This window comes from Chiloscyllium punctatum, chromosome 5 (genome assembly GCF_047496795.1).
Source record: "Chiloscyllium punctatum isolate Juve2018m chromosome 5, sChiPun1.3, whole genome shotgun sequence".
Lineage (NCBI taxonomy): Eukaryota > Metazoa > Chordata > Chondrichthyes > Orectolobiformes > Hemiscylliidae > Chiloscyllium > Chiloscyllium punctatum.
The window spans coordinates 22,692,744-22,716,048 of NC_092743.1; the positions used below are offsets into that span (position 1 = coordinate 22,692,744).

At 40.4% G+C, this 23,305-nt stretch overlaps 1 protein-coding gene across 13 annotated transcripts in view; it reads right to left on the minus strand.

Annotated features, from left to right (window-relative positions):
• Window positions 1-23,305, minus strand: part of LOC140476946 (protein tyrosine phosphatase type IVA 3-like) — a 158,499-nt gene that overhangs the window by 80,647 nt on the left and 54,547 nt on the right. For 4 of the 13 annotated variants that reach the window (XM_072569952.1, XM_072569945.1, XM_072569950.1 and 1 more), the window contains exon 1: window positions 14,379-14,656. The exons of the other annotated variants lie outside the window; for them this stretch is intronic. The gene's annotated coding sequence lies outside the window, so the exon portion shown is untranslated. Of the gene's footprint in view, window positions 1-14,378; window positions 14,657-23,305 lie in introns of those variants that run through there. 13 annotated transcript variants of the gene reach the window in all.

Consider the following 23,305-nt stretch of genomic DNA (forward strand, 5'->3'; position numbering starts at 1 on the left):
AGTAGTAGAATCTCAGCAGTGAAATGTATACTGTAATTTACACTATTTTCACTGATGTTTCAGTGGGTTTTGTTGACCAGACTAATATTTATTGCCAACCCCTCAATGTCCTTCAGAACGTGATAAGTTGCCATCTTTAAAGCACTGAAATCCACTTGGTATAGGTACCCCTATTATCTAATTGGAAGGAGGCTTCAAGATTTTTCACCCAACAGGATTGAACTAAACCTGATGCAAACCCAGTGACAGCTGAGTCAGTCAATTCCACTGCTCATCCACTAGTATATACATTTTATTCAGGACTGTCCCAGGACTTTCCTGCAAGAGAATAAATAACATTTTTTGAATCCACAGAAAGTCATATATGGAAAACCTGGCTTCTCAAATGAAAATGAATAAATTCATTACTGAAATGTTAAGTCAAGATATTTTTGTAAAACCTTTGTTCTACCACAGAGAATGATGTCAGTTTTGAAAAAGGGGGAATAACAGAAGAATGGCAGGACAATGACAGGAGAAGAACTTAATTTGGAATTCATTTGAAATTGCCATTTTTTTTAAAAACACTGAATACCTCTGCTTTGTGTAAAATAAACTGATTGCAACTGGGTGAGATAAATTATTGGTCAACTAGCATTTAGCAATTAAAATTGATTTTATTTCAGCAATAAAAATCTGGGTCACTGGCTACCAAGGGCCCCTGTTATAAGATACCCACCTGCAGAAAGAAAGCAATTGCAATTCAAAGAGTTCTGCAACTGTCACTGTTTTGACTATGAATGCAGTTATAGCAATAAACTCGTAATAGTTTTAGTCAGGGTTCAGACAGGGCAAAGTGTCTCAGGATATTTTGGTATGGTGAAATAACAAAGTGCCTCACTTGAAGCACAAACTTTTTTGAAATCCTGTGCTCGGCTAACACAGTAGCTACAGAACAGTTACAATAGTGGTGTTCAGGAAATTCTAGGTCATGGAACCCGGTCATTGCTCAGGCAGCCATTCATGTACCTTCACCAGCACAACTATCTGCTAGGAGCAGAAGTACCATTTAATTTGCACAACAGCTTTACTAACGAAGTCAATAGTAGTAACGTAACTTCTTTTTTAGATCTTCAGTGCAGCAATGTACAACTATTCAATTTAAATGCTGAGTAAACTTCATGATGGCGACTTCAGTCGTACAAGGGGCATAATGTCATTGGAACTTAAAATATTAATTTGAAATTTATATACTCAATCTAATGCTGTCTCTGTCAAGCTGGTGCTTCTTAAAGAAGAGACAAACTTGTAAATATAATTATGCATGACTCCAACCATATAGATTAAGGGATGGAATAATTACAAGCAGCACAAGAACAAATTATGCTCAAATCCTTCTGAATGATCGCCCCACTCCTGCAAAAGCATGCATGTGATCATTCACATGCTTTCCTAAGTCACTAAGATTTTTGTAGGATGGAATTAAAAATAATTACTTTATAATAAACAGATCATGCTCAGTTAGCCTCCTTAACTAACCTCACTTAAATTAATTGCAGTAATTCTATCAGTCCAATTAAGCAGGCAGCAGTATTTTGCAAGCAACCTTGGCCTCAATCTATGTACACTGATAGTCCATTTCTAATTAGCTATTTATTGTTCATTAAGAAATCAGCATAGTGAGAACTTTAACTGGAAATTCATTTCAAAGACTAATAATTCTGGACTTTGTGCAGGAAAAGAGTTTATAGTTTAGAAAGATGATTTTAAAAGTCATGCTTTAGATAGACAGCAGTCACTACAACTCAATTAGAATTAATTCCAGGATGTTAAATTAAATGATAAAAGCATGCTATAAGTGAAGGAAAAAGAATTAAATATTATAACCACCCAAGTAAAGTAGCTTAAGTCGACAGAAACATCAAAAAGAAATTCTCAGAAGTTCATCTCATTGTGCACAAAGTCACTTGAGTAAATATCACTTTATGATGTAGGCTATATTGTTCAATCTGCACAATAAACACAAATTTATTTTTTATTGAATTATTTTAGTTTCCCTTCCCGGCATATCAGTACCTAGTAAATGCTTAGACTTGGACAGCTGTTTCCTTTTCAGCTGCACTATAGGAAACCACACATGAAAACAAAAAATGTTTCCTTAGCAACTGCACAACTACCAACACACACGGGACTAAGGTAGCCACCTGAGGCCATACCATTTTACCCTTGGTCACAACAACACCATCAATAATTCGTTTTTCTGCTTTGACAGAATATCATGGCTCAGATTTTGCAGTCTGTGCTCAAGGAACATGATTTGTTATTGATCCTTGAAAGTGGAGTTGCAGGTAGATAGGATAGCGAAGGTGGTGTTTGGTATGCTTTTCTTTATTGGCCAGAGTGTGGAGTACAGAAGTTGGGAGGTCATGTTGTGGCTGTACAGGATATTGGTTAGGCCACTGTTGGAATACCTTGTTCAATTCTGGTCTCCTTCCGATCAGAAAGAGGTGGTGAAACTTGAAAGGGTTCAGAAAAGATTGACAAGGATGTTACCAGGGTTGGAGCATTTGAGCTACGGGGAGAGGCTGAACAGGCTAGGGCTGTCTTCCCTGGAGCATCAGAGGCTGAGGGGTGACCTTATAGAGGTTTACAAAATTATGAGGGGCATGGATAGGGTAAATAGACATAATCTTTTTCCTGGGGTGGGGGAGTCCAGAACTAAAGGGCATAGGCTTAGGGTGAGGGGGGAAAAGATTAAAAAGGGACCTAAGGAGCAAAGTTTTTCATGCAGAGGGTGATACATGTATGAAATGAGCTACCAAAGTGGTGGAGGCTACTCCAATTGCAACATTTAAAAAATGCATCTGGATGGGTACATGAGTAGAAGGGTTTGGAGGGATATGGGCCAGGTGCTGGCAGGTGGGACTAGATTGGGTTGGGATATCTGGTTGGCATGGACAGGTTGGACCAAAGGATCTGTTTCTGTGCTGCATGTCCCTACAACTCTGACTCCAAAGAAAGCTGGCCATAATATTTAACATTTTGTGTTAAATCAATTCCATTATGGTGTCAGCTACATGGGATTGCCTGAACCCAGCGACTGAAATCAAGTAAAAACTGACATACCAATCAATTGCTAAATTCAGACAACAAACCAGGAAATAAAGAAAATACAGATATCCTTCCCTACTTTTAAAAATAACTTTACTGAGAAGCAATTCAGATTGGGAACTACTCATGTGCTGGAAGCAGATACTGAAATTTAAGAAACATGTTGCAAAAAGTTAAAATTGGTTTTAAAAATCTCTAACATTTATCACAGAATGAGACTTAAAATGACTTTCAAAGACAAGAGACACTGTTTAGTAATAATTATGACCGAGTACACCAATACCAATTTAGTTACACTTCAAACATTAAGTCTTTACTTTTAGTAAGTTTATAAGGAGGACAGTGCATAAATAGTGGACGTCTGCATCCAATCACAGAAGCTGTGCTGATTACAACAGTGAAGAGTAAATTAAACCCATCTAAAGCATCAAGGTTAAACAATGGTAATGGCAAATGTTATGACATTGCTACCATTTCAGATCACATTATCGCTTTTTGAACTAGCCCTTAAACTAATGGTATTAATATTCAATTTATTTCCACAGCAAACAGATGTAACTATCTGCTATACATTATGCAATCTAAGTTTAATCTGACAACAGTGGTGAGAAAGTTTCATAAGACATTGCTAATAATTTTAAACACATTTGTGTTAAATGCAGTCTTTAAGAATTCAAAAAAGTTATTTTACTTTTAGTTTGAAAAAAAAAAGGTACAAATGATCAGATTTAAAAGTTTTGTCGAAAGGGCTCAGTTAGATAGCATCTGGTCTGAACAGCATCTAAACAGACATTTTGATCTCCCCTACCTTATCTACTAACTTTCAAGGCTATGGGGTAAAAACAATGACTGCAGATGCTGGAAACTAGATTCTGGATTAGTGGTGCTGGAAGAGCACAGCAGTTCAGGCAGCATTCAAGGAGCTTCGAAATCGACGTTTCGGGCAAATGCCCTTCATCAGGAATAAAGGCAGTAAGCCTGTAAGGTGGAGAGATAAGCTAGAGGAGGGTAGGGGTGGGGAGAAAGTAGCATAGAGTACAATGGGTGAGTGGGGGAGGAGATGAAGGTGATAGGTCAGGGAGGAGAGGGTGGAGTGGATAGGTGGAAAAGGAGATAGGCAGGTAGGACAAGTCCGGACAAGTCATGGGGACAGTGCTGAGCTGGAAGTTTCGAACTAGGGTGAGGTGGGGGAAGGGGAAATGAGGAAACTGGTGAAGTCCACATTGATGCCCTGGGGTTGAAGTGTTCCGAGGCGGAAGATGAGGCGTTCTTCCACCAGGCGGCTGGTGGTGAGGGAGCAGCGGTGAAGGAGGCCCAGGACCTCCATGTCCTCGGCAGAGTGGGAGGGGGAGTTGAAATGTTGGGCCACGGGGCGGTGTGGTTGATTGGTGCGGGTGTCCTGGAGATGTTCCCTAAAACGCTCTGCTAGGAGGCGCCCAGTCTCCCCAGTGTAGATGAACCACATCGAGAGCAACGGATACAACAAAATGATATCAGTGGATGTGCAAGTAAAACTTTGATGGATGTGGAAGGCTCCTTTAGGGCCTTGGATAGAGGTGAGGGAGGAGGTGTGGGCGCAGGTTTTACAGTTCCTGCGGTGGCAGGGAAAAGTGCCAGGATGGGAGGGTGGGTTGTAGGGGGGCATGGACCTGACCAAGTAGTCACGGAGGGAACGGTCTTTGCAGAAGGCGGAAAGGGGTGGGGAGGGAAATATATTCCTGGTAGTGGGGTCTGTTTGGAGATGGAGGAAATGTCGGTGGATGATTTGGTTTGTGTGAAGGTTGGTAGGGTGGAAGGTGAGCACCATGTGCGTTCTGTCCTTGTTACGGTTGGAGGGGTGGGGTCTGAGGACGGAGGTGCAGGATGTAGACAAGATGCGTTGGAGGGCACCTTTAACCACATGGGAAGGGAAATTGCGGTCGCTAAAGAAGGAGGCCATCTGGCGTGTTCTGTGGTGGAACCGGTCCTCTTGGGAGCAGATCCGGCAGAGGCGGAGAAATTGGGAATACGGGATGGCATTTTTGCAAGAGGTAGGGTGGGAAGAGGTGTAAATCAGGTAGCTGTGGGAGTCGGTGGGTTTGTAAAAAAATGTCAGCGTCAAGTCGGTCGTCATTAATGGAGATTGAGGTGTCAGAGATGGTCCAGGTAAATTTAAGGTCAGGGTGGAATGTGTTGGTGAAGTTGATGAATTGCTCAACCTCCTTGCAGGAGCAAGAGGTGGTGCCAATGTGGTCATCAATGCAACGGAGGAAGAAGAAGAAGAGGTGGGGAGTGGTGCCGGTGTAATTACGGAAGATCAACTGCTCTACGTAGCCAACAAAGAGACAGGCATAGCTGGGCCCATACGTGTGCCCATGGCTACCCCTTTGGTCTGGAGGAAGTGGGAGGATTCAAAGGAGAAATTGTTAAGGGCGAGGACCAGTTCGGCCAAACGAAGGAGAGTGTCGGTGGAAGGGTACTGTTGGGGACGTCTGGAGAGGAAAAAACGGAGGGCTTGGAGGCCCTGGTCATGGCGGATGGAGGTGTAGAGGGATTGGATATCCATGGTGAAGATGAGGCATTGGGGGCCGGGGAAATGGAAGTCTTGGAGGAGTTAGAGGAGGTGGAGGGCGTGGGTGGTGTCTTGAATATATGTGGGGAGATCCTGGACTAGGGGGGATAGGACAGTGTCGAGGTAGGTAGAGATGAGTTCAGTGGGGCAGGAGCATGCTGAGACAATGGGTCGGCCGGGTGGTCAGGCTTGTGGAACTTGGAAGCTGTGGTTGGGAGATCTCCTGAGGTGATGAGGTTCTGTATGGTCTGGGAGATGATGGTTTGGTGATGGGGGGTGGGGTCATGGTCGAGGGGGTAGTAGGAAGAGGTGTCCTCGAGTTGGCGTTTGGCTTCAGCGGTGTAGAGGTCAGTGCACCAGACTACCACTGCGCCCCCTTTATCCGCTGGCTTGATGGTGAGGTTGGGATTGGAGCAGAGGGATTGGAGGGCTGCGTATTGTGAGGGTGAGAGGTTGGAGTGGGGGAGGGAGGTAGACAGGTTGAGGTGGTTAATGTCCTGGCAGCAGTTGGAAATGAAGAGGTCGAGGGCAGGTAATAGGCCAGCGCAGGGTGTCCAGGTGGATGCAGTGTGTTGGAGGTGGGCGAAGGGGTCCTCAGAAGGTGGGCGGGAGTCCTGATTGTGAAAGTAAGCTCCGAGGCGGAGGCGACAGAAGAATTGTTCAACGTCACGACATGTATTAAATTCATTGATGCGTAGATGGAGGGGAATGAAGGGGAGTCCTTTGCTGAAGACTGATCGTTCGTCCTCAGTGAGGGAGAGGTCTGGGGGGGGTTGATGGTGAAAACCTGGCAGGGCTGGGATCTGGTGTCGGTGTAGAACTGGGAGTGGGGGCGGAACTTGTAACTGGAGTGGGTGTGATGGTGGGGAGGAATGGGGTGGAGTCATGAGCAGGGGTAGTGCTCCCCTCGGGGATAGTGACAGTAGGGTCGGGGGGGGGCGCATGTCAGCAGAATGCAGGTGAGTGGCGCTGGTGGGGGTGGAGACCACGGCAGTAGGGGTGGCGGAAGTCACTGAACATGTGGCATCAGCGATGATGTGAAGGGCAGAAGTGATGTCACGTGTGATGCATGAGGAATGGAAGTGGTTGTGGGAGTGGCCATGATGGGGCGGAAGTGACATCAATCAGCATGGGGGTGGGCCAAGTGCTGGAAAATTTGATTAGAATAGATAGATGGTTGATAACCAACATGGACATGGCAAAACGACCTTTTCACCATGCTGTAAAAATTCTGACTCGACTACTACACTTACTGCTGCATGTGTTTGTACTAAACAAAAACAAAGTGCTGGAGAAACTCAGCATCTATGAAGAAAAAGCAGAGTCAGAATTAACATTTTGGGACCAGTGACTCTCCTTCAGAATCAGTTCGGGGCAAAAAAAAACTTACTGGATCAAAAATATTGACTCTGTTTTCTCTCAATGGATGCTGTACTTATTTACATATCACCACTGACAGTAAAGTGACCAAAGCGCAGAAGACTTTAGGTCAGGATACATGCTTTCATTAAGAAACTTCTCAAAAAGTAAGGCAGGCTTATGGGGGGAATTTGAGAGGTTAAGATCTGGACAATGCAATGAACAGTGGCCAATGACAAACTAGTTCATATCAGGAATTGAAGAGGCCAGAAATGGAGGAGTGTAGTCTACTCCAAGAGTTGTAGGAATAGAGGATGTTACACAGATTGATAGGTCAAGGTTAAATTGGTATTCACACATATGCAAGTATTTATATACATTCTGTATGTGCAGTGTCTACACCTACACAGTGTATTAGGATGAGAAACAGGTTATCTGAACAAAGTATTCTTGCACTTTTCTATAGCTTAGTCCTGCAATTCAAGGTTTCACACTGACTTAAAACATATAAAACAAAGTCATTGTCAAGCAAAATTATTGATCTAAACCCAGCTTTATGGAACAGACATTGAAACTTTTGTGAAACTGGAGTGGAATATTAAAAACTTTGGTTTTCAAAAATTATAGGTTAGGAGACCACAGAAAAAGATATTTGCAGTACCTTTAGCCTTGTCGTTTACAATGCTGTGAATATATTCTAAAAACTTTTGCAAAACAATTTACAGGTGTATATATTTTTCATGGTCAACAGCTCACAGTAATTTCTGAAATAAGCTCTTTTTTAAAAAAAAGTCAGAAGCAAAATATATTGCAGTAATCTATTGTATAAGTTAATTGAACAATTTCTCATGGCAGTCAGTCAATCACCTATGTGCCAAATGGAGCCTTCTAGCTAAAGAAAATCAAAATGTTTTTCCACTCAGCATGTCACAAGAACAATGTGCCAGATACTGTTTGTAGTTAAACTAATGTTGTTGCATACATTACAACAACTAATAGATACAGTGTGATTTCAATGTAATCACTGCAACTACTTTCTCACTGGGTCAGTCAGATTAAATATAGGATGTTGGATGACTTGTTAGTGACTCTTACAAAGCTACAATTCAAATCACTGAATTCTAACAGTACATGCTTTAATGTGTAAATGACTCTAATTCAAATTTTGATCAGGTAATTTAAATTACTACCTAAAGTCTACTGCCAAACATTTTGATTGCAATGTGTTTTAGCCTGTTCCCAGGCTATTTAATTTGACAGTTGGTCTGACCTCTAGGATGTGCACAAGAGTAGTTCCCTTCAGTTTTCCCTCACTTACTTGTGGGAAGCATCTGTTTGGCTCCTCCGTACACAGTTGCAACTTGGAAATCAACAATAAGAATTCCACATCTCATAAGCTAAATGCTCCAAAATTCAGCTTTAAAAGAAATATAATGAAAAGGATAACAAATAAAATATGAAGATATTTCATCTTTGCCAACAATGTACTTTCAAATATTTGTTGTTCCAATTTGAGGGGTTGTTAAAATCGAAGCCATCTGAAGAGGGCAACCAAACTCCTGACTAGTGGTGCCCTGTAAAGATCTGAATTGAGATCTTGATGATTCACTGTGTTACTCACTTAGATGATGAGAGAGAAAGCCACACATTCAAATTTGCAGGCCACGATGTACATGGAATTACAAATAAATTACAGAAATTGATATGTTAAACAAATAGGCAAAATGGCTTCAAATTCATTTCAGATCAGGCAAATATGAGCTCATCCCTTTAAGGCCTGAGGATAGAAGATGGAACTTTCTAAATGTTAAGAAGCTAGAAGTAGTGGAGGTCTAAACAGACTTGAGGTCCAGGAATGCAGATCATTTAAATGCTATGAATACATACAGAGGGGGAGAGGGAGGGAGAGAGGAAGAGACAACAATGGAGAGCAATAGCAAGAGAGCGAGAGAAGGGGAGGGAGGAATACAAAGAGACACTCTCTTTGACACCCTGTGATAGAATACAAGGAGTCTTGTCAGAACTGCAGTGAAGGAGAATTGGAGAAAACAGAGTCTGCTGGATAGGAAATCAGCTGCGTTATTTTAGGTCAGTAATTTCAGTCCTATGTTGGCAGAAACACTTCAGGATTGTTTCCTAGGCCGAACCATCTTCAACTGCTTCATGGATGACCTTCCCCTCCATGGGATCATAAAAGTGGGGACGTTTGCTAATGGCTGCACAATGTTCAGGACCATTTAAGACAACTCCGATATTAAAGCTGACTATATCCAAGGGCAGTAAGACCTGGACAGCATTTAGGCTTGGACTCACAAACAGGAAGCAACATTCCCACCACAGAAGTACTGCTCAACGATCATCAAGCTATCACCCTCTATATTCAATGGCAATATCACCATTAAACTCTCATTTACAAAATTCTGAATGTTACCATTGACAAAAAGTTGAACAGGACCAGTCATATAGAGGTTGTGACTACAAGAACAGGTCAAAAGGAATCAATTCCCAAGCCCCCACACCTTTCCACCATGGGTGGCAAGTTGGTTCAATGGTAAGCACTGCTGACTCAGCATCAGGGAGGTGGGTTTGATTCCAGCCTTGGCAAAAAAGTGAGGACTGCATCCGAGGAGCATCCGACTGCATCCAGTGTGTCCACCCTAGAGGCTTCCTGCCTCTATTTGTGATGAAGGGCTTTTGCCTGAAACGCCGATTTTCCTGCTCCTCGGTGGATTCCAGCCTTGGCTGCTTGCGTGGAGTTTGCATATTCTCCTCACATCTGTATGGGTTTCCACTGCAAGATTCGGTTTCCTCCCACAGTCCAAAGATGTGCAGGTTAGGTGACCTGATTGGTGTGTCCAAGATCCTAAACTATTTCAACAAAATGGACGTGGAAGTGACGCGTCCTCTTGTGGGCAAACTAGGGGGTGCTGTTTTAAAATGAGGTGCCTTCTTTTTTAGGGCAAAGATTCTCATTAGGCAAGGGAACCAAAAAGGTCATCAAGAATAGACATGAATGTGGATTTTTAGATTAGATTACTTAGTGTGGAAACAGGCCCTTCGGCCCAACAAGTCCACACCAACCCGCCGAAGCGTATCCCACCCAGACCCATTCTCCTACATTTACCCCTTCACCTAACACTACGGGCAATTTAGCATGGCCAATTCACCTAACCTGCACACTTTTGGACTGTGGGAGGAAACCAGAGGAAACCCATGCAGACACGGGGAGAATGTGCAAACTCCGCACAGAGTCGCCTGAGGCGGGAATTGAACCGGGTCTCTGGCGCTGTGAGGCAGCAGTGCTAACCACTGTGCCACCCACATTTTGAAATGTTAACAGGTCAGTCATGATCTTCTTGCATTGCGAAGCACACTTGAGGGGCCAAATGCCTATTTCTGCTCTCAATTCAAATGTTTGTTAATTTTGTATATCCTGTGGATCAATGTGATATGCATTTGGAGATCTATAACATCTCAAAGTACTTCACAGGAGCCTTGACAAACTTTACATCAACAACAAACAGCAAAATTCACAACTGATCTTGGAACTGCCAGAGGAAGGTACAATTGCAACATTTAAAAGGCATCTGGATGGGTATGTGAATAGGAAGGATTGAGAGAGATATGGGCTAAGTTCTGTCAAATGGAACTAGATTAGGTTGGGATATCTGGTTGGCATGGATGAGTTGGACTGAAGGGTCTGTTTCCGTGTTGTGCATCTCTATGACTCGAACATAAGGATATGGAATTGAAGATGACCAAAACAGGATAAAAGTGGGAGAATTTAGGAATAGTTTAAAAGGAGAAGAGTCAAAAGGGGTGAAGAGGTTATGAATTCAAGACTTTGTGCCTTAGTATTCAAAAGAGCAATCGCTATTGGAAGCGCAATTAAAATTGATGAAGTGATAGAAATGGAGAAGATCACATAATCTGAGGATTGTAGGGCCGAATGATGTTAGACAGAGGAAGGCCATGGAAATGAATGGTTATGAAAACAAGGAATGGCCAATCTCAACATTTTATAATCAGGAGTCAATAAGAGTAAGTGAATTCAGTGATGTGGGTGTAGAGAAGGTTGAAAGATGTAGAAATCTGCCAAGCCCATCTGGCATACATGTAACTCCAGAAAAACAGCAACGTGATTGAATCTTAAATGGCCTTTCAAATCACTCAGTTCACATGCACCTAAGTATGGGCAACAAATGCTGACCCAGACAGTGATAACTCAATCCACAAAAGAATAAAGAAATAAATATTTTAAGAAAATTACAGGGTCTTTGTTTTAAACTTAGAGAATGGCACTGCAACAAAACTACATCAATAAAAAGTGCTGGGAAATGCAATTACTCGTCATTCAGACAATGCACATGACGAATGTTTTAAGGGTTAATCATTTTAAGTGCATATTATATACCTAAACTAGATAATCCACTTCATCCTGAATCCCGTTCGAATAAATATGAAATTGCATCACCAGCAGTCACCAGCTAATTAAATTTAATAACTACATCTTTCTAATTACCTAGCCTTCACTGTATAGTTTAAGTTTGCATTTTTTAAAACTTGGCACTATGGCATATAGTTGATGACTTCAGAAGATATGGTTGTTTCAGATGCCTATATTTTCCAGAAGTGGCCATGCACAACAAGAATGTACACTTTAATGCTACAGTTAGGAGAGTAGCAGGAAAGCTAGACTAGAAAACAATGCAGACAGAGTATAATGTTCTTAAAGAAACTGCAAGTGTTGGAAATCAGAAACAAAAACAAATTGCAAGAAAAAAATCTGGCAACGTATGTAGAGAGAAAGCAGAGTTAACATTGCAGGTCCAGTGTCCTTCCTTCAGATAAGTTGCTGATTTCCAGCAAATTTTCCAGCAATTTGTTTTTGTTTTAATTTTTTTCAGTATTAATTTTCTAGGACTGAATATAGATTAACATTGTCTTTTACATCAATTAGAGAAAGCAATCATCCCTGTATATAAGCAGACCAATGCTAAAAAAAACACTTCAAGAAGGTGAGCAAATGATAAAAATTACCAGGATCATAACAAACTCCACTTTTTCCACTAACTGTTTCAGACTGAACTAGTTTGTTCAAAACATTCAAAAGCCCATCAAACCCCAGACCCATATTGCCTACATTAAAAAGCCTGCCCATTTCCAACTTCATAATATTGCTCAACTTACCTTGGCTGAACCACCACCACCTAAATTCCTGTCCATATCAGTCTTCCCTGGGTTCAACTATCCCAACACTCGCCTGCCTGGTTTCTCATTTGTGAAAATAAATTCATCTGAATTCTGTTGCCCTTAACTTATCCTGCATTAAGTACTGTTCAACCCATTTCTACTGTTCTCTAAAGACTCTCCCTCATTCAAAGCCCAAACCACACAATGACTCAAAATAAGAAAAAATTCTCTTCATGACCTCACTCCTTCAATCCTGAACTCAGAACAGTTTTAGTTCTAGTGCAGTCATTTTGAGTTCATGTTCTACCATAAGTAGTTGTAATTTAGTTAACCTGATATTGTTATCATAGAATCGTAGAGATGCAAAATACAGAAACAGACCTCTTGGTCCAACTTGTCCATGCTGACCAGATATCCCAAGTTAATTCAGCCAGCATTTGGCCCATATCCCTCTAAACCCTTCCTATTTATGTACCCATCCAGATGCCTTTTAAATGTTGCAATTGTACGAGCCTCCGCCACTTCCTCTCCTACAGATTTGCACATTCGACAATTAACTGATTAGTACACTATGAATGGGAAGGAATAGCCTTAAATGAATTAATTTTGGAACCTGATTGAATAATCATTTTAATACCTAGACTGAATTACAGGGAAAAGGCAAGAAATGTGCATCCAATCAAGATTCACAGAAAACTGGTAGAAACACGATTGGCCAAATGGCCTTCTTCTGTGTTATAACAATTCTGTGATTAGAGAACTGTGGCAAATAAAATATACACAGAATTCAACAGTACAATTAATTTTGGCATTATTCTGATGTGTTACATTATTGTAGGCAAAATTCATTTACAGCAATGCACTTTTACGTGATACCCAAAATTGAACACAAGTACTGGAGAAGGTGCAGAGACTATGATGACTGATCCAATATAAAAGGTGACAAGAGCAAGAAGCTCAAACACTGGAGCCCAGGTTATTTCCGACATCTTAAAATATTCTTTGGTAAATACACACTAAGTCTTGAAACTAAAACTTAAAACTATTTGGGTTTATCTATCCCTACAATTTATATTTGCTGATTCAGTTGTCACTTGAGTGACAATGTAATAAAACCAAAGAGCTTATATAATGTTTTGGAAGGTCATGATTAGAAATAAAAATATATATTGACAAGTAGTTCCAGGTACCAGTAATGTCCAAAGCGATTTCACAAAAGATAGTTCAGTACAATCAAAGGGAATACATTTTTCAGAATGAAGAGGAGTTATACCAGACTTTAAGTGTTAACTTTTTGTCTGCACAGAAACTACCAGACCTGCTGAATTTCTACAGCATTCTGTGTTTGTTTCAGACTTCTAGCATCCACACCATTTTGTTTTTAATAAAATGTTAGAGTGATTTCTTAAATGGGCAATTTGAAAATATTTCAATTGTGTGCCTCACCTCCGATCAGTGCACTGGAAACCGATTTATAATGAATGAAAATTGCAATCAGGTATTATAATGCACTAAAGTTACAGAAAATACATCTTCTAAGGATTATTTTTGACAATTGCTCATATTTCATAAGATAAAGTAACTTCCATTGGTACCCTTAAATGTGTTACATGAGTTCCTGAAAAAAATGGATATTACCATTTTATTGGATATTACTGAGGTATGCAGTTTTGGGCAGGGAAAGAACAGAGCACTAATCCTCACAAGCAAAGCAACATGCAAGTTATCATGCATCAAAATAACGTTGTTTGCAAATATTTTCAAACATTAACATATACATGCATGCAGAGATAGTACAGACACTTCCAACACAAATTATCCTGTCCTTCTGTGCAATGCTGAAATGGAATAAAGCTACAGAAATTTAATAAGCATATATACAATAATACTTAAGAACTACTTTTATTTTGTACGGTTGTTACATTTGTCATATCTTTTAAAAGCCAGGAAAAAACAGCTGAGCAGAACAACTAGCAGGCAGTTTAGGAACTGGTGACAGACATTGTGCATGACTACCTTAATAGTTTACTAACGTAAATTATATTATGTTCTCTTAACAGTTTCATGCTAGAGTTTCAATGGTTCAATCTTTCACTTAGGATTCAGGCAGACTGTGCCCAATACAGATTTCTAACAGAAAGTACACTTAACCACGTATTTTAAATGGAGAACAGAAATAACTTACTGAGTGGCAAAATGTGGTGGTTACTTCCTGCTCAAAAGCCGTAAAATCCTGCTTGCATTTCCTTAGAGTCTCCCCTCAAAAACAAAAGGAGGATTCACATTTTCCCCCCCAAATGCTTTTTGCTTTGACAAGCTAGACACAATGTGGTTTTCAAAAAATCATAAATTATGTATGCACAGAAACATATGAAAACCTCATCTGGCAAGCCAGCCAAAACCGACAGAAACACACCATACAGCTGCACAAAGTTCTTTCCTTGTCTCAACTTATCTGAACGCTTCGGACTTTCCCCTTACTTCTCAAGAGAATGCCCAAACGATGTACTTCCTGCAAGTCAATGTTTGCAAAGGCAAAGTCTGTATCCAATTAGCAATTCTAAATGACAACTTAGAGAGAGAGAGAGAGAGAGAGAGAGAGAGAGAGAGAGAGAGAGAGAGAGAGAGAGAGACCGCCTCTGTGGGGAACTGAACAGCCATTCAGTTGGCTGTAGAACAAATCTATTAGGTCTGGTTGCTCTGGGCTAATGCCAGCATCTAGAGCAGTCCAACCCTTTTAAACAGAACAGAATGTTATTCATTTTAGTACAAGTTCTGAAGTGCGTCGTTCAACAAATCAGGAGTTTACATACCCATTTCTCAAACACAGATATAGGGAGGACAATGAACAGAACTTCACATAAGTTGAGCCTACCAAAGTCATTAATTAAAAGAAACCCGGGATTTAATCAATTACTAAACTAGTGGAGAAAGTGCATTTAGAGGCAATTAGAAATGGAATTACTTTTATTTGCAACATACAATTTCCTTTTATAGTGTGACATGGATTGCCGATCCCTTTCGAGAAGGGCTTAGGAGTAACAGGTGCGACAATTCCCCTCAAAGCAAATAGTCGATTCAACAGCACAATTGGCAATAATATTGTAATCTCAACATGAGTAGTATGCAAGTTGTGAAGCAAGACTTCCATTTCTGCGCAGTGCTTCTGCAATGCCTCGGGGTAGTACTAACAGGTCACCAAACAAAAACTCAGCAGGTATGCTCATTCATAAATGAACAAAAAATGATTGCAATAAATAAAATTTTCCAGTGTCAATCACGCTGTTCTTGGGAAAGCAAAAAAAAACCCTGTCCCCTTCAGGGGGGATCTTCATGAATTTCAACAATCCTATTGTTAGCAAACTGCAAAGTAGAACATACCTATATTTCCTTTTAGGGCTTTATTTTGCAACAGAACATGAGCAGCACAATTAAACATCCATTAATCTCCATTCGGATGCTTCAAATTATTTCTTTTCATTGTGTAATAGAACTTCAGAAACACATTCATGACTGCAATCTTCAGACTGGTTCACATGTTTCTCTTTCACTCCACCTGGTGGCTCTATTGAGAAACGTCAAAGCTAACCGAAACCGCAAGAGCATCTTTCCTACATAAGACCACTGCACACAAGGGCAATAAGTTGGCCCTGGTTTTCAGGCATATACAGGAATAATGGACAGTGAGTTCAACAGAATAACTTGTAACCTATTTGGGCCTCATTAGGGAAGTCGTGGTTTTTGGAAAAGAAATGTAAACAAAAAAAAAGAGTTCATACAAAATAAATCACAGCTTCAATATAGTTGTGAGCAATTTGATAAGATCCTATGAAGGAAGCTCCATTTCTTTGGGCTGATAATAAGAAATTGCATAAATACAAATGCAGTATGCTTTCATGAATGTTATCACAAAGGCACAATGCAGAATCAAATACATAGCCATAAAGCTATCAAACTGTGAACATCCTTTAAGAAACCGGTCTTTCTTATCCGTTCAATCCCACATCAACTTGATGGACTCTCAACTGCCCCATCACACAGCTTCACAAAAAAATGTTATAACTCAAGATGGGAACTTGGAACACCTCACCAGCAACATTCATACCCAAAGAATTAGTCATTCTTAAAACCTGCACCAGAGTACCAGGACATGTTTCTGATTGCCTGTGGCTCAGTACGCACTAACATTTGTAAAACCATGTAAAGTTAATTCTACATTTTAATTTTCTTCAATTCAAGACAAAATCCCCTTGAATTATATGATTGAGCACTTCAAAAAAAAAATTCACAAATGTGTGATAACCTGTCAAGGTACCAGATTTAGAGAGCCGATACAAAATATAATCAGCATTATTTTCCTGGCAGCCAGGGAAGCTCATATCATTTATATATGTCTTGATACATAAAAATGCTCACACACACACACACACACACACACACACACACACAAAGATATATAATAAGCGTATCATGATTGGCTCAAGTGCCATGGTAAGGAAAAGCTATTTTAAATTATGACACCTCATCAGTTGTTATACAGCTTCTAGAAGTAAACCAGATATGGTCAGTGTGCTCTTGGTTTAAAGCAATAATGGTTTCTAGCTCACAGCAATAAATGTAGAGTGGGATAAACAAAATTACTTGCACGCTTCATTTGTGCATTGGTATGGAATTCAAGTTTTTGAAAAAAGGAATGTAAAGAAAAGTACGTAAAAATAGAGCAAATATTACAAGAATCTGAATGCAATCTCAAGGCACCTGCCAATACCTAAAAACTACCACCACCTACTGCAACATAAATCAAGACAGATCCAGGACAGTTACATAAAACATGCATATTCCTTTCAGTACTTAACTATTCAATTGAAAGTATCAACTACAAATCAAATCTCTTCAGGAAGGCCCATGAACAAAGAATTTGTATAAGCTTGTGAATAGCCCATTTTCAGATTGAATATTGCAACTTGAAAATATGCTAATGCAAAGCTTTAGTCTTAGATGCAATGAAGGTTAGATGATTGAAAAGGTATTGCAGTTATTCAAGTATAAGCGGTAAGATTATCAGCTAAAATATATCTACAATAATTAAAAGTTGGTTAAGGATAACATAAAAACGATGGTAAGATCTTTGCATACCTATCACTTCCCGAAGTGAAGAGAATGAAACTCAAAAGTTGATCAATCAGCTATGACTGCTGCTGGACCCGAATGGTTAGTGTCTGCCTGTACAGACCAGCATAGCAGGATTTGACAACGTGGAGTGAGAGAGATGGGCTTTTATTCCTCACTTGTTCTATTACATGGTACTTGCAGGTTCTCTGGTCACATTTGGCCAAGTGGAGTTGATTGCTATGCATCATCCTTATGTTCTTTTTGGAGGAGAACCCTATTTTATTAAGTTTCTCAGATTTCTGAGAAGGGGTTCTAAACTAAACAGATTTCACAACCTGTTTTTAAACACCTCCATTCCCTCTAATTTTTTTTAATCACTGTGTAGCATTTCTGGGTCTGTGTGCTGCAACAACTTCTAGAATCAAAAGTCCATGTACCCACATGCCAATTGGTGATCATGGCTCCTGCAAACAGCTGTTCAACCACACAGCTTACAGGGGACTTTAATTATCACATCCAAAGCAAAATAGTTGTTAATTTACAATGTATTGCTGTTCCACCAGGTAAAGTTAATAACATTGAAGTCATTTTGGTCTCTTGTTCTTCCAAATGCTTTAAATTCTCATACCCTTACAAAGTCCCATTTTGTTGACAGGGGGTTACTCAAACTCTAAGTATCTCCCTTGATTGATGTTGAGGTGACAATTGGCTTTGAAACAGTCAAATGTAACAGATGGCTGTCTGCTCTGACTTCCAACTTGAAAGGATTTTCAAAACTTAAATTAGAGGTTTTCGTTCCAAATTAATAATAATGTTCAGAACATTTCTTTCACAAGTCTACTGTATCAGAACTGCATGGTTGTGACAGCAAGAGATTTTATTATATAGAATACAGGCAGGCAAATACAGGTACATTACATAAAGTGTTGAGGGACTCATTTATATAAGCACTCATAACACCCTTGGCAAGTTGTGTTTCCTTACCACACCCAACTGACATGACGACTTGAACTTGTGCAGTTTTCCATCACTTAACAGGGAGTGGCCAGTTTCACTCAGAAATAAGCTCTTTTGCACGTAACCATGACATTCAATATTCTAGCCATAAGAAATAGAAAACAATGGCAAGGTGAGAGAAACTCCCTCCGCGGAGTGAAAAGTTACAACATGAGATCATAAACCAGCAACCAAAAACAAATATTCAAAAGCAATATTCAATAAAAATATAATGCAACATATGTGAATACAAAAACTAGTCAAATGTTTTATAGATTTACGAAGAAACTGCCTTTCCATCATAATCCTTTGTCTCCATTATTTATCTTAAATCCAATTTCATTTGCTTCTCATTTTCCTTTGAGTTATTCTAATTTAGTAGATTATTTGCCGCAGCATCATCTCTCAGCTTGGATCTCTTCACAGACTGCTTTCAATGCTTATTCTAGAATGTTTTACCAGCTGTGCGCTGCTTAAATCTTTTGTTGAGGTCCCCTACACTGTATTGTAGGAATCTCACGGACCTGTGAGAAATCACAGGATACAGTTGGTTCTGCTAGAACACTATTTGCGTTCTGGTGATATCCCATGTTAAGAAAAGCGTGCAATAGCAGCACCATTTAAATTAATGGGGCAGAATTGCATTATAACCAATATACTCCTTACAAGTTCACAATTTAGAAGCACTGTCCCCAAGTTGTCAACTGTGTCGCAGCGAATTTGGATTAATGAAACCTTTTATAGCAGAATAACCTGTAAAAGGTTTTGAAGCAAGATAGAGAATATGAGGACAACCTTATAACTGACAGCAGTGGAAACTGGGTTTCTTCAAATATGTGAAAAGGAAGCAAGAAGCAACCGCAAACCTTGGCCCCTTAGAGAATGAGGCTGAGGAAAGTATAATAGGAAATCAGGAAATAGCAGAAGAGTCAAATAAACACTTTGCAGTCTTCACAGTAGAAGACACTAATAGCATTTAAAATAAAAATACTAAACCAAATGGCTGAGGTGAAATAAATATAACTATACCACTGGAGAAAAAGTACAGGTACGACCAGAACTAACTTGGACCTGATGGGCTGCATACTAGAATTTTAAAGTAAGTAGCTACAAGATAGAAGATGCACTGGTAGCAATCTTCCAAAAATTGCTTAGATTTTGGAAAAGTCCCAAAGTACATTGGAAAACTGCCAATGTAACACTCTTATTCAAGAAGGGAGACACACAAAATACTGTAAAGGTAACAATAGATGAGTTAGCTTAACATCTGTAATTGGGAAAACTTGAGTTATTCCAAAGGGTGTAATAACTCAGCATTCAGAAACACATGATTAAGGAGAGCCAGCAATGCTGCATGAAGGGGAAAAATTGTGACAGATTTATTTCAGTTCTTTGACGAGATAATAAGCAAGGGTATAACCAACTTCTCCTCGTACATCTTAAAAGTCTCAGGAATCCGGAAATATTGCTGATCACTGTAGGTCAGCATGTTTGACATAGTTTTAGGAGCAATCAGAAAAATGCCATGTTCCACAGTGACTACAAGATCCTGGTGTCCACTGTGGATTTGGAATTTACAATCATTGCAAGTGCCCTTTGCAACAACCCAAATCTCACTTATTTGGAAGGTTATGCACCAAATTGAATGAATAATTGACTATTCTCAAATGGACTCCGTATCCCCCCAGTCCAGGAACTCCCCACCTACATTTGGGACACCACCCACATCCTCCACCTCCTCCATGACTTTTGTTCCCTCGGCTCCCAACAACTCACCTTCACCATGGACATCTAGTTCCTATACACATCTATTCACCAGGATGAAGGCCTCAAAGCCCTCCATTTCTTCCTCTCCCTGTCATCCCCAACAGTACCCTTTCACTGACACTCATTCATTTGGCTGAACTGATCCTCACCCTCAGTAATTTCTCCTTCGAATCTTTCCACTTCCTTCAGACTGTCTCTTCATTGGGTATGTAGAACAGTCCATCTTCCGCAGCTATGTTGGCATCATTCGACACCTTTTTTTCCGCTACATCGATGACTGTATCGGCTCCAACTCGTGCTCCCATGAGATTGAACAGGTCATCAACTTTACTAACACGTTCCACCCTGACCTTAATTTCATCTGGACCATCTCAGACACCTCCCTCCCTTCCTGGATCTCTCCATCCCCATTAATGGTGACCGACTCAACAAGGCCATCTACTACAAACCCGGAGAAAGGTGAGGACTGCAGATACTGGAGGTCAGAGTTGAAAGTGTAGTGCTGGAAAAGCACAGGTGGTCAGGCAACTTCCAAGGAGCTGGGGAAATCAGCATTTCGGGCAGAAGCCTTCACCAGAATTCCTGATGAAGGGCTTATCCCCAAAATATTGATTCTCTAGCTCCTTGGATACTGCCCGATTTGCTGTGCTTTTCCAGCACTACACTATCTACTACAAACCCACCTCCCGCAGCTACCTGGACTACACCTCTTCCCACCCTGCCTCCTGTAAAAAATGATATTCCTCATTCCCCAATTCCTCCGCCTCTGCTCCCATGAGGACCAGTTCCACCACAGAACATACCAGATGACCTGCTTCTTCAAAGACTACAATTTCCTCTCCCACATGGTCGATGACGCCCTCCAGCAGACCTCATCCACTTCCTGCTGTTATGAAAGTGTAGAAGTGTACTATACCTTTATGAGAGTTAAAAACCAACAGAACTACCTGACACAGCACCAAATGTTCTGAATAAGGCAAAAATTTAACACTTGGTCAAAACAGCTAGATTAGCTGGGTTGCCTGGAGACAAAACAAATTCAAATTCGGCCAGTCGGTTTAAATTATATCACCCCCACCCCCCACCCCCCAAAAAAATCTTAAAAGCCAATGACATAATCCGATCCTTTGGGGGTATAAGAGTAGGAAAACCTGAACGGTTGAGAGAGAACTGCCAAGCCACCAGCATGCACACTGCCTGAAACAGCTCTCTTAAAAAAGGTACCTTTATCGATCAGTGACCTGTGAAACAGAAATCCCTAAGAAGAAGAAAAGATGACAAAGGAAGATAAAAAGAGAAGATTCGACAGCTAGCTGGTTTTGAAATTTGAATTTTTGGTAAATCTTAAATCGGGTGTTTAAACAGACTAGTATTGGAGAAGGGGAAGGTAAAGAATAGGTTAGAGAAAGAAGTTGTAAATAGTTGTTAGTTAATTATTCTCTGTTATACTTTAAACTATTACGCTATTTTCATGTAACATGGGATCACATGAGAACAGAACAACTGAGTTACATTAGAACGGACTGTACAAACATGTTGACCCACAGTGACCCAAATAATTTCTTAGCTAACAGCAATGAATTGTAACTTCAGTTATCTAGAACCAGTTCTGAGAAGTCATACCGAATTCGAAATGTAACTGCTTCTCTCCACAGATGCTACCAGACTTGAGTTTTTCCAGCATTTTCTGTATTTATTTCAGTTTTTCCAACATCTGTAGTATTTAGTTTTAACCTAGAACTAAAATCTTTATTAACCTAGTTACATTGTTAGTCATCACCTGCCCTGTCCCTGATTTTGATATATTCTTCAACTTGGCAAATATCTATTGTTATACAATTTTTGATTATATTAAATCTGAATACCCACAAGACCTCCATCAACTTGGTCTGGCATTGTAGAGTGAACCCCCTGACCAAAGTCCACAGGGAGGCCATAGAGAACATTAACTACTTCCAATACCTCATGGAGAGTCCTGTCAGCCAAAGCAGCAATTGATCCAGCATCACCTCCAGTGTGCTAGCTCACCCATTGGCTGTCTGAGGAAAAGAGCGCTCAAGAACAACAATTTCTGATCTGACACCAAAATCAGTTTACAGAGCCATGGTGGCTCCTGCCCTCCAATTTGGCTCAGAGACAGACGGTCCACAGCAGACACCTAAAAGGCACTGGATAACTCCGCCTGCGCAAAACCCTGCAAATGTGGTGGGATGAAAGATGCACCAACACCAGCATCCTCAACCAGGCTAACATTCCCACCATTAAGGCACTGACTCCCCTTGATCGGCTATGATAGATGGGGCACGTTATCCACATGACTGATAAGACACCCAAGTAGGTGCCCTACACCCAACTTCAAAACAGAAGGTCAGCCTCAGAGGAAGCGCTTCAGGGAAACCCTGCAGGCCTCACTGTTGCAGTACAGCATTGCCAATGACACCTGGGAACCACTACCCCAAAATTGTCCTAAGTGGAGGAGCAGCATCTGAGAAAGCGTCGAGCACCTAAGAGACTTCCTGCCAGGAAACAGTAGAAGCCAGGTGAAAACAGCACAAGAAGCGTGCTACCACACTAACGCCCAACCACCCTCCCCCTGACCGCTATCTGCCCCAAGTGCAACAGAGCCTGTAGAAGCCCCATTGGTCTGTACAGCCATCCTCATCTGTGAGGAGCCACCAATGACAATATTAATCAATTACAATAGTACAAGTGCAACATTTACATTCCCTCACATTGTTAGCAGGGCGACATAAACCACCACAAATCAAGGTTGAAAAACAAAACAAGGAGAACACATGGAAAATTAGGACCTGCAAAACTACTGAGAACGTCTGAAAATAACTGCTCATGACTACGTGCAAAATGCTTACAGGTGAAAGGAGAAAAACCAAATACCTTAAAATAAAAATCAATAATGGCTTTTTAAGCTTTGCCTGCTTGAGATTGATTATAAAATAATTTATTTTCTCAATGGGAAAAACAGAATGGAAAATTTTGTTTCAATGACCATAACTCTTAATAATGATATTTAAGAGTCAAAAGCCATCAGTTTTAATAAAAACACAGCTGAATTAGCTATAATGTATTTTGTAAGAACTTTGTTCCTTCCGGAATTTGAAATCAAAATAAGAAATTTCACAACTGTGTGACTTGGTAAAATATATTGTTAACAGGTAACTGTTAGACCAAGGGCCAAACCTATTCCTTCCCCTCTGTCTGTCTGCGAGGCACAGATTG